Source organism: Ischnura elegans, chromosome 4 (genome assembly GCF_921293095.1).
Source record: "Ischnura elegans chromosome 4, ioIscEleg1.1, whole genome shotgun sequence".
Lineage (NCBI taxonomy): Eukaryota > Metazoa > Arthropoda > Insecta > Odonata > Coenagrionidae > Ischnura > Ischnura elegans.
In genome coordinates this window covers 92,713,246-92,728,997 of record NC_060249.1, presented here as the reverse complement: position 1 = coordinate 92,728,997, position 15,752 = coordinate 92,713,246, and the positions used below count along the sequence as shown (strand labels likewise).

Genomic DNA, 15,752 nt, shown 5'->3' with positions numbered 1-15,752 from the left:
GATTCAGAGTGTTCGCTATGTGCGTGGAGGTAATTGGGTGTCTGGGGAGGGTGTTAGTCGAGACTTACGGGTGTATTGGGCGAGGGGGGGGGGCAGGGACACTGATGAGTGGGGAGAGGGGTGCAAGGGAGTTTCGGCCGCTTGATGGGATGGGTAGAGTGGAGAGAAAGGTGTTGTGAGTATATCAGTGGAGAGTTGAGCGAACCAGACGACTGCTGGGCGAAATGAGATGGTTTGAGAGTCGCAAAATGTCACAAGGCCATTCTGACGCCCTGCCGCGAGCCTCGAAGTTTAATTGGCATGATAATTGAGGGTAAACACATAAGACTTTGAATCGGAGATGTTCACTCGTAGGAATAGAATCGAAAAAAAGCTTTCTTCAGAGAGACAGATCCATATATCAGCCAACTCCCTAATGTATACGTTTAATTTTTCCTATTAGCATTGGTTTCGTTTTCAGGGGCTCGATTTATTAAAAGCTATCGTATTAAAAACTATAGGCATGTTAAATATATTAAAATCACTGTTGAAAACTAAATAACGCACCAAAGACGCTCTTTGCGAAGATGAAAGCATTTATTTAACTGTTTATTGCTCAACCAATGCATTCATACCAGTTCTTCCTCTCGTAAAATTACATCAATTCTACAATCAATGGAGAGATTTCACTTGAGGACAAAAACAGAATACCATTTTTTAATTGATATATCATTGAGATTACTGAAAACGTGGTCATTAACTCATATATTACAGTAACCGTGTACTACAATTTCTTTTCCTTTTTTCTTCTTTTTTATAAAAATTCATGAAAGAGGAAGGTATTAGCACGAAATTATCAATGTATAAGTGTTTTTTTTTTGTTCCTTTATGTATTTACATCTTGCCATATTTTTCTGGATTTTCGTTTGATTAATTTTTTGCCCATACTACTCAGGGCTTTCGTGGAACGAGCCCATAATTATTTTATTTTTATTTATTTATTTATTTTACCATAGGTATTATTTGCAAATGCTTCCCTGCAAGTATTTTCATTGTCTATGCTCTCCCTATTTATCACTGTCCTTTGAATATTATTTTTACGGGTAGCACAATTATTAATTATCTGATTAATTAAATTAAATATGATTTTTCTAAAGATGCAAAAAATACACTTTATTTATATTGGCTGTAATACGTATCTAAGATTTTTTTGCGAGGTACCTTGTGAAATCTTCTTTTACTTTCTTGAAATCGATAAAGAAAAGAGAAGTTGCATCAACTGGGAATAGAACAGAAAGAATTATTTGCTTTGACTTAAATGGCATGTAAAGGTATCCATAATCCAAGACACAGTATGCACGATGGGATGGACGCAAGATGGGGCATCACAGTGCCAGAGGCCACCTCCAGTCATAGTAGGAGTCCTTAGATTTCTACAACAAATTTTATTGTGGTAATGGGCCCCATTAAGATACGCCATCAACGAGTGAGGACTCCGTTTTGCTTGAAAATTTCATCCAAAAGTACTGCAATATTGTCCCATGGCAAGCAAAGATCTCACATAAGTTGTTACTAGACTTCATGATTTCCCAATGCTATAAAATGTAATAAATTATAGACCCCTAGGCCTCTTTCTAAAACGTTTAGCGTCATATTTTCAATTTCATGGCATAAATACAATGCACCAATAGATAGGCGCAGCATTTGCATGCTTCACTTCCTAATTTTGAGTCCCAAGGTAGTACGCATAGACATAGATACAGAGTTACACAACAATACTACTCTCAAGTTCCCTAATTAGCCTTTTCCAATCCCTTTCCTTGTCCCTATATATCCCACTTACTCAAAAATAGCTTGCCACTTTCCGCTCATGAATTTACTGGTAGGCTGCGCTTCAGGGGAATATTTTTGAAACTAGATTCTGATATCTTTTCATCCTTTTTTTACGAGAGCGGAAGCATTAAAATTGGTACATGTTTGGTGAAGGGCATTAGCCGAATTTTTTGTAGTGGTGTTGATATTACGACAACATTTCGGGAAGTTTTTTTTTCCATTTCCCCTTGGGTTGACTCAGATCATCTACGGAGGCTTCATCAGTGATTAGAGGAAACGTATTCGAAGGAAGTCTAATTCTCTTACTACCCGAGAGACACGCGTAAGGAACATGCGACCAATGATTGCGTGTTCTGTGATGATGCACAGTTGAATGCGGGTCAATCTCTATGTTATGAGTCTGATTTGTGATTGGGCGTGCGTCTGGCGTAAGCATGATACGACGGAAGTGTCCCTCCAAGGTTCTTGACCCTAAGGATTCTGGATGACCTGCATGAGCGATTGACGCATTGCCGACTGGGTGTTGCCCAAGGGTCATCGAGCCTGATAGCGATAATAAGTCGACGAAAAGTTAGGAAAAATACCAGCTGACCTTTGACCAGTTTGGAGGGATGTTAATAGAAAGCATCTAGGGGTCATGAAGGGTTAGCCCTGTCAGGCGACAGTCTGGCTAGTCAGATAGGATGTATATTTCAAATGGATGAAGTCAGTCTTTATTCGGATACGACACCATCCGATTGCTTGACATGCCCCTGGTCGTAATCGAAAGGGAGACAATTCTTATTGGTTGCTGTGTTCCTTGTACGGGAAAATTTTATTATTCATTAGAACTACATTTATTGTTATTTCGTACTTAAACTCATTCCTTTCAATCGTCATCTAAGAAGAGATTCCATCATAGGCTTCTCCCTATAGTAACTCAGGGAGGGTAAATGATTTTTTAACTTAGTTTCGCTGATGTACAATATGCCCCTATCATAAGCGTTGTATTAAATCAAAACTTCAGTAATTTTTCGGTAAAAAATTACCGTGAAATAAATAGCGCTCTAATTGGTTACAGGAAAGATGTTTGAATTTCCTAAAAGATCTAAGAACGCCTCGTAATGATTTCAAATGAGGTGATGAAATCATACAGTCGAGAAAATTATCTTAAGTTTACCGCAAGACCAGCCATTAAGTTCGCCAGCTTCACCGAATTCTTCAGAAAAATCAGAATGGAATTCGTGCTAATTTATTCAATTGAGAGCTAACCTTGACATTGGTCCAGAAAGACTGGTTGCGTCTTATCTCCTCGGAAGAAGACGCAATGGAAAAAAACCAAGACTCATCGGAATCACCTCCGGCTACAATTCCTCCTCACTTAACGCCCCGCTTCGACTCTGACGTCCTACTGCTTCATCTTGAGTCATCGCGGCGGGCTAGACCACACATCGCGTGCAGAGATAAAAGCGGCGAATCCGTGTGGGCCACCTCTCTCTCCGAAACGCAGATTTGCTTTTGGGGGAGGGGGGAGCGACCAATGGGAGGAGAAGGGTCGGATGAGAGAGCTGGGGTGGGGACGGCACTGGACAGGTTAAAGGCGTGAGGATGGGGAAGAGGTAGAGCAGGAATTCCATCAGGATGGACTTGAGATATTATAAAATAAAATTAAAGGGCGGAGGAAAGATGAGTGTGGTATGTGGCAGGGGAGTGAAAAGAGGTTTGGTTGCCTCCTCGGAGGACTAGGTGGTATGGCAAGGACATTCAGGGACACAAGTAGGGGCGGAGAAAAAGACAAAAAGGAAGGCCACTTAGGGAACGTGGTGGCCCAGAAGGAAAGGCATAGGGCTACTGATCTATGGGACCCTAGTTCCAAAGTTACAATCCCGGATAGAGCCATCGGTCATCCAAATTAAAATCCACGGAATACAAGGTGTTCAAGGGTGAAGGATGGTCCCCCTTCCCAGAGTTATGAAATTCACACGCTCGGTCTATTAGGAAATATTTTTGGCAATTTTGGCAACATTATATTTTAACCGTGTTTTCAATAGCATGAATTTGGTCCATAAGAAAGATGTAGAAAATGATCATCAGTGTTCTGAAATTTTTAATCTGACCTTTAAATGTAGATTGTATGCCAAAGTGATACCTCAGTAAATAAGAATATAACCGCTTTCTTATTGTAAGTAGGGTATCAACAATTGCGGAAAATCTTCCCCATAAGTGCGCATCAGTTAATTACACTTTCATCAATTACGAATTATTAACAGCAGTAAATACCGTAAAATAAAATAAAGCTATGTCCTTAGTAGGAGAATGTAAAATGAATTTAGACTCAGATCTTTCTAAACATGCGATTAATACTCAAAATCATTTCTGTGTCCTGGGAACGGGAAACAGGAACACCGAATTCACGCATCATCCGTTTGAGTTATTTCATATACTGAATTAGTCTTAATTTAATATTATCTATCATTAAAAAACTGCGCACTAGCGTTGAAAAGTATGATGTATTCCGTGAATTAACGATATTCAAATGGCAAAGTTCTAACAAAATAGTGCATGAGAATTCCACGTCTTCTGCGTCTCATTCTTACTCTTGAAGGAATATTTGAAAAGAAAAGTATTCCAAAATGGAAGAGGTTACGAGCTAATTAGGGTAATGAGTTTTGGCTGGTGAGGATAGTTTAGTGCAGTCCACCCGAAGACCTTAGTCGAGCTATTAGAATACGAATTGTAATCTGATCCTTAAATTAAAGGGGAGACCGATACCATAGTCACATATGCTACATATAGGTATAGCTGATATGTTCTCGGAAAAAGGAGATTGAATGCTAAAAATAGAAAAGGCATGAATGGAGACAAATACCGCCGACGTGGGTATCAGCTTGCTCTGGAAAAAAAACTCTAGGAGAGGCATCACTTCATTTAAGATTCGGCAGATTGAGAGAAGCTTTAATAATACAATAATATTCTGGACAAAAATAAGGGAGATACATACAGAGATGTCAAAAAATATATGAAATAAGTTATTTTTAATGGGATGGAAGGATTTTGGCATAAATTTTACTCTCTGGATTTTATGCTGCCACGCATTGAGAATGAGGCCATTTTATCACTCGAATAGAAATAATATCTTTTCTTCCCTTATTCGTTACATATGCTTATGACGTATGTATTAATTTCAATGCAGAACCCTCTTATCTTCGCCTATGAAACTATTTTTGTCTGTTACCCGAAGTTCTTCGAATTTTTCTAGTCCTCTAATGTATGTATTTTTATGGGGCGCTAACACAAATTCAAGGCACTTAAAATAAAGAGATGTGTCAAGAGAAGTTAACGATGGTAAGAATGAACTATATCCGTGAGTCATCAATATTTTTTTGCCGAAAACGTACCTATAAAAATGCGAGCAGACAATATATCATATCGTTATACCACTGGGACACAGTTTTAAGAAGCCCATACACAGTTATTGAAAGCTAACATTTTTATACTTCACCTCGTTTTTATTTTCTTCCCTCTACCTCTTCGAGTCACTTTCGTCTCCGGCGAAACGGATAACGCGTCTAAATACAGATCTGATGATTCAAGGATCGACTTCTAGCAGGGTCATCACGTATTTATCATAGGTCTCAATCTGCAGTAGGAAAATTTGAGGTTCACTTTTAGTAACCAAAATTAGCAGTATTATAGCGATAGTAGATAGTAGATATTTCCAGCGATAGTAGATGTGTAGATCAGTGAATGTCTTCGTGACGTAAAAATCGTCGCAGTAAGTACTGGGTGGCCATCTCGATTAAAACCAGAAAATTTTCTTAATTAGACCTAAAACATGAAGATAAATATAATAGAAATATTAATTTAATCAATTATCGTAGGTAAAAAAACTGAATTTCTTTTCATATACTAAAAAAGCATCATCTCACTTCCTAGTTCCCGTGGAGTTTTCCTTAATTTTTTTTGTCATATAAAATGTGTTTACGTTGCTCAATGGCTTTCACGAATCTTGCGATTAAATCATTAAAGGCATTTCCCATGCCATCGCTGTGGTATGGCAGTAATGAGTAATAACTCTGTCCCCAGTTACCTTTGCATTGCCACTCCCATGCCGTGATTACAGTTTTTCACTCAAATATCAGTTGTGAAAGTAGATCTGATGATCCAAATTTGTCTGACCTATTTGTTTTAGCCGGTTATATGCTATTAATTTTGCATTCATTTGGCTCACTTGATTTCCCTAAATTACAAATTGCACAATCAAAAGGTAGCCGTGGGTTCTCCGTCGCAATCTCAATTAATTTGTAATGCAAAATGGATCGAAAATTTGCATATTTCTTTAACAAGATAATGTATGCGTCTCTTATTTGTAATCACATTATTGGAAGCTAGAATACTGACCTCCCTTTCATTTTCAAAGGGAAACAAAGAAATCTATCATTTCTGAAATAAATTAGAAATATTTGTATACCAGAAATTATTGTATCAACTCATTAAGATCATTCAGAAGCACGTATTCTCGTGATTGAGATTTTTGAAAATAAAAATGGTCCCCAGTAGAGCTGTGTCGTAGATGAATAAATCGTTCAAAATGAACGATTCAAGAGCATGAACCGAATGAATTGAATCTACGTTTTCCACTCGAATCGTTCAAAATGAACGATGGAAGATTCAAATCCTCCAAATCCAAATCGTTCAATAAGAATGATTTGAATTCGGCTTGACTGCGTTGATGCTACCCATGCGAAGAGGTGAATCATCATTAGATTCTGACGAATGGCCGTACAGGTTGACAATAAAAATGAACTCTTCACCATAATTACTAATAATTTGACTCGTAGGAATATGCGGTATGTATTATAGTGTGATGGAACAAAATATACCCTGATTTCGAGGAATGTGATAAGAGCTTTTTCTCGGAGTAATCAGTGTTCTACGTATTCTTCTGACTATAACAGTGAAATGAAAATTCTTGAGGCACGGGAAGTTTTTTACATGGAATTAAAATAAATTATTCACTTTCACAATTAAGTAAGAAAGTCTTTGAGAAATAGTTACATGCAATGGAGCAGTTAAAAATGTCTGTAATCTGACGGATTGCACTTATGTTAGCTTAAGAGTTATTTAATTAAGAGTAATTGCATTTCACAATTAATTAATCGTGGACTACTTATTTTGTATAACATAACATTCAGACAAATTGAAAAGGTTTTAAAATCCTAAATAAATTAAGTATAGAGATGCCTTTAAAATGAAAATAAATAATCACTGCTAATTGCTACCCGTCATAATATTTTAAATGCAGTAGGTTGACAGATTCTCATGGATTCAAGAATGATTTATACATTACATATACATACAATGTTTTCTCCATGGATTCGAGATTCACACAGATTCGATATATTCATTGGATTCGAGATCCCCACGGTTCATTCGGTTCATTGTGAACGATTTAAAGAACCGATTCATTGCCAGGATTCAAATCCCATGAACCGAATCCACCAAATGAACCGAAACTCCCACTTCTAGTCACCAGGGTTATTGTTGGATTTAAACTCTACATAATTGAAGAATATAAGTGATTGACAGCCTCCAAATTCGTTTTCTGGATGTGAGAGATTATCAACGAACGACAAAAGTGTAAAAAATAAGAAGATAAAATGGTATAAAAATTAAAACTTTTTTTATTAAATGTAGATCAAAGTGCATTGTAAAACATTTTATCGGTACAATAATGATTTTATATAAAACCATCATTGATTGCAATTCTACTTTGAGAACTGAAATTGATTTTGAAAATTTGCAATTACCTTTCTTCGTTTGTTTGAAAGTTTGATTCTGTAATAAAAATAGTTAATCTCTGTTGCAGCGATATTATTCATAAAAGATGACATTTATATGGCATTAAAATAAGATTCCATATCAAGAGAAGTTCAAATAATTCGACACCACAATTTAGAAATTATGAAATATATTTGAATCTTGTTTATTTGATGCTTTTTCAGGATTTTCATTCCAGATAATAATCGCATAAATCTGCTGTAATAATTTCTCAATTTTTATCACGTATTTCCCACCTATAAATAAATTTCATGATTTGAATGATTTCGTTGACTTTGATTTTTTTAAACCTAAGAAACAATGAGTTGAACTTCAATGAGAGAAAAGGAAATTGCGATCCATTAAAAAGAAATTGTTTTAGGTATTTTCTAACAATACTTAATTATGCGCCTCTTAATATAATATCTGATAATATATAGGAGAATTAAAGATGATGCAGCGACTTTAGAATTTTGAATGCTGAAATTATGGCATAATTGTCACTTAAAGCATGCCATGAAGCGGGGAAGCGTGAGGCTTATAGAACTTTAGTTTCCACTTTGCGGAAGAAAGTATCTCAGTGAATTCTTTAGCGGTCAATTCAAGTAAAAATTTGGTAGGTTTATCGTTCATTTAATACATGGAAAATTGGAGTAGAAGACTAATAGATGAAATATCATTTTGCTTTATACATTTACTAGCTGACCCAGCGAACTTCGTATCGCCTATTAATCACCGAACAGTTTAGTTTCACCATTTTTTTATCAAGAGCGGCTGTACTGATTTTAATAATATTTAGCTTACGGTACTAAAGTAATTAAAAAAATATATATAAATGAGCCAAACAATGGCTTGTTAGAAATATTATTTCTTTATTGAAAGTACACCGGGGAAGTAGACCAAGGCATGTACATGCGGATTTTTTCAATGAATTTTCTAATTTTCATGTTTTAGCTTAGGAAATTTAAGACACTGTGGTCTTATAAAACAATAATTAATGTCAAATCCGTTCTTGGAGCAAGTTTACTAGCTAGCTAGTCAAGTATCGGTCTAGCCACGCAAGACCGATACTTGACTGACGCTCAAAATCTCGTGAAAATAGTCCCTATGAAGCAACATTAATATGCCATATACTCGTGGCGCACTCGTTATAACTCGGTTCGGGGAAGTGCACTGCGTACCAAACGTGCCACGACACCTACGTATTCGGGTTTAATCTCGTGAGTTAAGCACCTTTTGATATATAACAGTTTTTGTTTTTTTATCAGACGCAAGATAAAGCAGATGAATCGAAATAAATATAGCGAAGCGAAGAAACAGATTAAGCGGATGGTTTACCTACTCGTGAACATACTACATATAAAATCTTGGATTTATCATCATCATATGAGCACAAACACTGAAAGATTGACCTTACGATTTGTTAATCATCATCACGAACGCAGCACGAACTGGATTTCGTTTAAGCTCAAAAGGGCATATAAGTTGGGATCCTCGGTATGAGAACTTTCTCATCTTTGAATTTTCCTTTGAGTATAGTCGTGTGAATCATATTCAATATCAGTTTCTTTAATCACCAAACGCGTTCTATTGGATAGTTTTGGTTGATTTGGGTTCCGAAAGATCATGAACACAGAGCCTACCTTTAGCTGTAAATCGTGCCGTGGTAAGCCCAAGGTACGTCCGAGGACTTTAAATATTCAGATAGATAGTTGGTGACTTCGTCTTCGTTTGATACTCAGTTAAAATATATGGATTCATGCGAAGTACCAAGTATTTGATCCTGATTTACTTAGTTTGAGTCATCCACATCTTCGTTCTAGGGTGTCAAAAATTGCTCGCTCAATCAACCATTTGTGATTGTTGTGGTGATCAATCATATTCGGGAACACTTTGTTGATGAGCTCACCTTCCGATGAAACTATATATATATATATATATTTCCAACCCTCTCCTTTCCTCACCATTCATACTTCAGCTGACGAAGAAGCCTGAAGTGCTTCGATAGCTTCGACGAGTTTATTTATTCAATGTGAGTGTTTCTTTTTTGTGTCTCTGTGTTTATCGATATTAACTTGAACTATATATATATATATATATAGATATGGATGGGATACGCAGCAATTCTTGGAGATATCTAAATACAATGGATGGACAAAATATATTCACAGTTTCGGCTACTGTATTTCAAATACTAATGTGAAATTTTAGTGATGACATTGTATGCCCAGTTTAGAAGCAGCTTCATTAGCAAGGTGTCTTGCTGCACATGCAAGATTTTTACTAAGTGACTACAATTTCATCTGAAACACTCCTTTAATAGTAATGCTAGCTTTAGCCATACGAATAAAACGCTGAAACCTTTGCTGAAAGAACCTGAACGATCTCCATGTACGGTTTTCCAATCGGACTCTCACTTGCCTCCTTTTTTACTTAACGACCTTTATTGCCACGCGAGCGAATTGAAGCCGTATCGCAGAGACCTGCTTCTTCCTCTTTCTATAGAAACCGATCGCAAACTTCTTTCCCCGCAAACATGGAGACTCGCTCACATAATCCATCCCCACCCGAGCGATATAACCATCTCCGCGTCCCTCACCCAATCTCTCTCCCACGGTGGCCTTAATAATGCAGGAGGGGAGACTCGAGGGCGATATCCAACGCCGCAAAAATAATCCCCCCGCGATGTCTGCCCCGCGTATGACGGGGAGCATAATCGTCCGGCTACAGTAAAAGAAGGCCGGGTTTCGCTCCCTTTTAACCTTACATGTATTATTTCTTCCCCCCCCCCACCCCCCGCCACGCCAGATCACCCTCCCCCGCCCATAAGTAAGTAGGCGTGACCCAGACGGGCGGGAGACGAGAGAGGGTTGGGGGCGGAAGAAGTGGTCGTGGGGGTGCGGGGACTGTGGCTTCCGGTCGGTGTGTTGGTGTGTAGGCAGAAGGACGGGGATATACGGTAGAGAAAAGGAAGGCGGAGATATTATGGGAACAAATGGAAGAGATAGCCGACTGCTCACACCATGACTTGATCGAGAGTTAGGGGGAGAACGGTAGGGGAAGGGAGACAGGCACGGGAGGAATACGGTGCAGCGGTGTAAAATACTTCACCTTATTTCGTTTCCAGTAACTTTTGGCACCTAATACGATTATTGGATGGGATAAATAATTGTAGCCTTTGAATATACTGAAGCTGCTAGGGCTATGCAATCTATGAAAATGGACAAATGTTGCATTTCTTAATTTGATGGGGTAAATTATTAGTTATTGAATATATTTAAGCTTCTATGACCTTTTGAAACCAATGGCAATGGACAAATATTGCATTTCTTAATTGATGAAAGGTTTAGAAAAAGCTTCGTTATTAGTAAATGGAATGCAAATTTTTACAATTTTTAGCCACACACATGTGATGTTGAAGCTTTAACATCGTTGGTTAACAAAGAAATTTTTATTATACTTATTCTTGTATATCATTTCCAAACAGAAAATCATATTTCAAGAAATGCACACTTCTTTTTTAGGAATAACCTTACCGTCCTTTACTTCTGCTTTCCAACTTTTATTTATTAGCGATGCAAGACCATTTTTTTCTGACAAGTTACGACAATGTTTACCAAAATACTAGCAACGCTTGAGGAGTGAAACAGTTATAGCGTAGCTTTTCCCTGAGTTTCTATAAATTTAATCAGATTATATTCACTTCGTTAGGCTTAAGCTTAATGCGAAATTAAATACACATGGTCCAAAAATTGCTGACATAAGAAAATATACGTGGATGAATCAAGAAGTTAGCTGAACTTAATGGCAACGGCAATTTTATGAAGTCAACTGATTTTTGTTACTGCATCATAAATATCGTCTTACGCTCTATTGATATTAGTGAATAAAAATGTTGTGAGATTCTTAAGTAGGTTGGATCATTTACGAATTGATAGTTTGACTTCACTCACAAGGATTATATCAAACCTTTTATAGCCTTCTCAAATTCAAGGAGGGGTCGTTCTACGCAAGAATCATAGCAGATGATCTCATCCTGACACTCTTGAATCACTCATGCGGCTGCTGAGTCTTACTGATTAAACTCGTCACTAGGGTACTGAAAGGGCTTTCACTAATGACAAAAACCGGTGATACCCAGTACCTTGGACGATATCAGCCATGCTGTATGCTGAATTTGGTGAAATATGCTCTTCCTTTAATCATTCAGCTGAAAAGAAAGTTATCCGCTATTGTTCCCCTGGAAAGCCACTCACACAACGTACTCACTAGCGCGTGTTTAGCTGAGGTCGAAACTGACTGGCTTATATTTAATTTTGCTTGAAACATGAAAAAATGGTCATTTTATGAATACCTACTGTAATCTGGACGACAAATACGCGCGGGTCTATGGTATGGTTAGTCTGTTCGAGTGCTCGCGAACCAATAAATCCATTTTGTGTGACACGGGCGGTAACCTTAAAACGCTTTAGTAGAGGGCCAATTTCTTTCGGTAAATTCCTTATTCTCAATTCGTTGCCTGAATGCAGCGGATCCACCCAATCAATAGACATTTGGCCTACGCAAAGTAGCCCTACATTGTCTACAGCCAGTCTGACGTCAAATACATCAATTCATTTGTGAAGCGGAAGGGGAGCATCACCTCTGTAACAGCAGAGACACTACAAGAAAATATCAAATTTTGATAACTTCTAGCACGGGTTATTACACGTTACATTAATTCCACACAAACAAACGCACGTTATGGAATGAAAATAATGAGTGCTGCGGCATAATTGGAGCGGACAATTGGGGCTTGCTTATTCGCATTGCTTACAATAAAAATCGTAGTTTAATGGAAGCTGTATTCTTCCTCAAGGGGAATGCTTGTGCCCAAAATGTGGACATTATCCTATGCGCCGGAAGAAAAAAATATTAGCGAGACCAAACATACGAAAAGCTAACCTTGTGATAATTCTAATGAGGCTGTGTGATTATTTGGAGCATCCTTCGCGATCTCGGGCCTTGGGAATGTTTGCCACACCGGCAAGCCAGGACACGGAGAGTGGGTTCGACACAGACGCCGACTAAGGAATGTTGCGGGAGGCGGCATGGGCAGACTGGGGGGAGGTGAGCGGGCACGGGGAGGCGAAATGGACGGCAGCAACATGATTATGCTTATCGGCGGCATCGTATAAAACACTAAAGGCCCCCATGGCGTCGGGGGCAGCCCCACGAGATTGGTGCGCCACGATTAAAAAGTCGATACATCTCCATCGGCTAGACTCAATTCGCCTGAGCCTGTATTTAGAGGTGCGGGTTCTCTCCTCCATGTGCATTTCAAGCAAATCTGGGCGACGGCAACACATTTCGAAGGTTCTGCATGTTTCCCTGTGCTTATGGATGCAGAAATATGTGCGTCTTGGACGCCTATTTTTGGTTCCATGGAGTTTGGATTCCCATTCATTATTCATTGTTCTTTCGCCAAAACAACTCATCTATGCGTGCTTATAGACACAGCCTGCCGTCATTCTAATTTATGATGCAGGGTAAATATAAATATTTTAGTTATGCATAAACTTCGAAGAAACATTAACCGCTAAAATAGTTCAAGGTTTCCTTTTGAAATGGGAGTAGTAAATAAATGCATGTCTTTATAAGCAACTTGCGCTATACTGCTCAACTTAATTTCTTTAATTATTTCGAACACATCATGTTTTTACAGCATCATGGAAAAGCCTGGTGGAAAATGGGGACAGGGTTCTATAATGCTCAAAGCTACAAGTTCTTTACTTTCCCAATAGTAAACGAAAAGTTTATATATACATACGAACTATGCTTCATTTATATTTCATAAGACATTTTCACACCATTTTAGATCTTAATGTATTATTACAACACATATTAGTTGCAAATAAGATATGGTTAAGAACATTTGTGCTCTTTTCAAGGTTACTCCTAAATTCTCCCTATTCGTGATGTATGGATTTTGAAATTTCTTGGAAACGGCAGGGCAATACGTAGAATATTTCTAAATGAATTTTTTCCCAATTTAAGTGAAGAAAGTACTTAAGCAAATGAAGGCATTTACGCTGGTTAACAGGGTGAATTTCTGACATATTTCTTTACTTTTAACAATGATAGTAAATATTCTACTACGTCGTCAAACTTAATTTTCAAGACGACCTCTTGAAGTATAACACACTTTTTTTTTCTTTCTTGTGGCTTAAAATGTTATAAATTTTACATAAAAAAGTATAAATATTTATTTTGATTAAATAATCGTTATGCTTTATCTCGTTTTATCACCACATACTCCTGTATTTATTCACATTCAAGATGTTTTTTGGGTTCTAGAAATTGCAATGGTATGTGCATTTAGGTTTCGTGACAAGGAGCCATTAATTCGAAGAACCGTGTGAAGTAAAACTTTAATCTTCCTGACAGGTGGTGCATGAAATCGTATAAAATAAAACTCCAGATTTTTGCGGAGCCATTCTGGGAACACCAGTGATTAGACCTCGGAGGATGGATAGGTGATGTGACTATGAGATTAGAAAAATAAATGTCTACGACTAATGAGGGAGTGCAAGAGGTTTACGAATTTCAATGACAAGGTATTACATCGCCTCCCAGTCAGAAAATGAGAGCTCTTATCTCGCCCACGTTCTTATTCTGTACTTTTCGATCTAATTATGATTAAATGAATAGCTTTTACTTTTTTAAGGCGTTACGGTAACTGCCACAGTTTTTATCGCACATCTAACTATACTTTTTCCCACATAATAGTCTTCTGTCATTACCGCTTTTCATTTACTGGGTGTCACAGTGCAGGCATGGGACAAAAATGACCTAGACCGGGAGTCACGATGAACATTTTAATTTTTTGACTCTTTCTGATAAGGGTATCCAATCTATACAGTTCTTATTTTTTGCACTTGCTAATGGCCTGAGGTCCAATATTGACAATCCCAGACGCAGGAAAACCTAAGAAGTATTTATTGCATGAAATTTTTTATTTGAATGTGGTAAAGTTCTTGATACAGAGGTCTATCAACATGAAAGGTAAGTACTTTTTCTATCTCCTCTTATACTTTCGAGGTGAATGTACGTAAATCGAAGATAAATGAGGCAGAGAAAAATTTTTTATTCATGTGAGGTATTTGAAACATGTAAAATTTAGTTCTTAATCGGCTCTACTAATCAAATAAATCCTTAACGTCCTTTTGATCTGGTATTCAAAATAACTGCTTTTGTGAAAAATGTATCTACTTCATTGGTCTCAAAATGTGGATATCAATTTCAATTGCATATCACCAAATTACAGTCCGTTATCGGACAAAATTCAAGAATTTCCATTCCAGGATCTCTCCTATAAAAATGGTTTATGCCATTGCTTTAGCTGGTTAAGTATCACAAGTGTTCTTAATTTCGTCCGAATATGCTAGAACTAACCAAACGGGACTTAAGTGATCAATGACAGCAGGTTTAATCTACTTAATGAATGAAATTGAAAGCTATTGATATGAAATGACCTATGTAAGACGCTACATCTTCTTTTTTTCCAAACTAGCCCATTGCGTGCGAATCAGTTAAAAAGATATATTTTCAAGCTATGACGAAAAATGTATCCATCTACCATAACGTATACATATATAGCGATATTAAGTTATATCGAATGTAACCACTTACCGAATCCTTATCGGGCCAAATGCTAGAAAAGAACAACGTAGCATGCAGGAATGTAACGTATTGGGCATATGAAGGCAAAAGTTATATAATGACGGAACAAAATGCAGCATTATTTTCCACTTTATTAAGTCCAATATAAGTGGATCGAGTGTCTTTTACCTAACTCCGAGGAAGGTGGTAATGCCACCGAAAATTCAGTTATTAATGTGATTTTTTAATCTTTATCTTGTGTGTTCTGTGATACTGCCCATCCTAGGGTTTTTTACGTTATTTACCTCGCTATATATATATCTATATACCTATGCAGCTTTCAACGCCGGCAACTCAGAAAGTTATTCATCCCACATGTTCCACTTTCCACGACAGGTGAACAGTGTGAGGACGATGGTTGTGCGTCAATACCACCTATACGGTACATAAACGAATATGCATCGGTTACCCAATCAGTAATCAGCATTCTACGTAGCAAA

At 37.5% G+C, this 15,752-nt stretch overlaps 1 long non-coding RNA gene across 1 annotated transcript in view; it reads left to right on the top strand.

The window, feature by feature from the left end:
- Nucleotides 1-15,752, top strand: part of LOC124156897 — a 102,110-nt gene that overhangs the window by 71,057 nt on the left and 15,301 nt on the right. Inside the window, exon 5 of the long non-coding RNA XR_006864421.1 lies at nt 14,038-14,207. This is a non-coding gene — a long non-coding RNA (uncharacterized LOC124156897). The remainder of the gene's footprint in view (nt 1-14,037; nt 14,208-15,752) is intronic.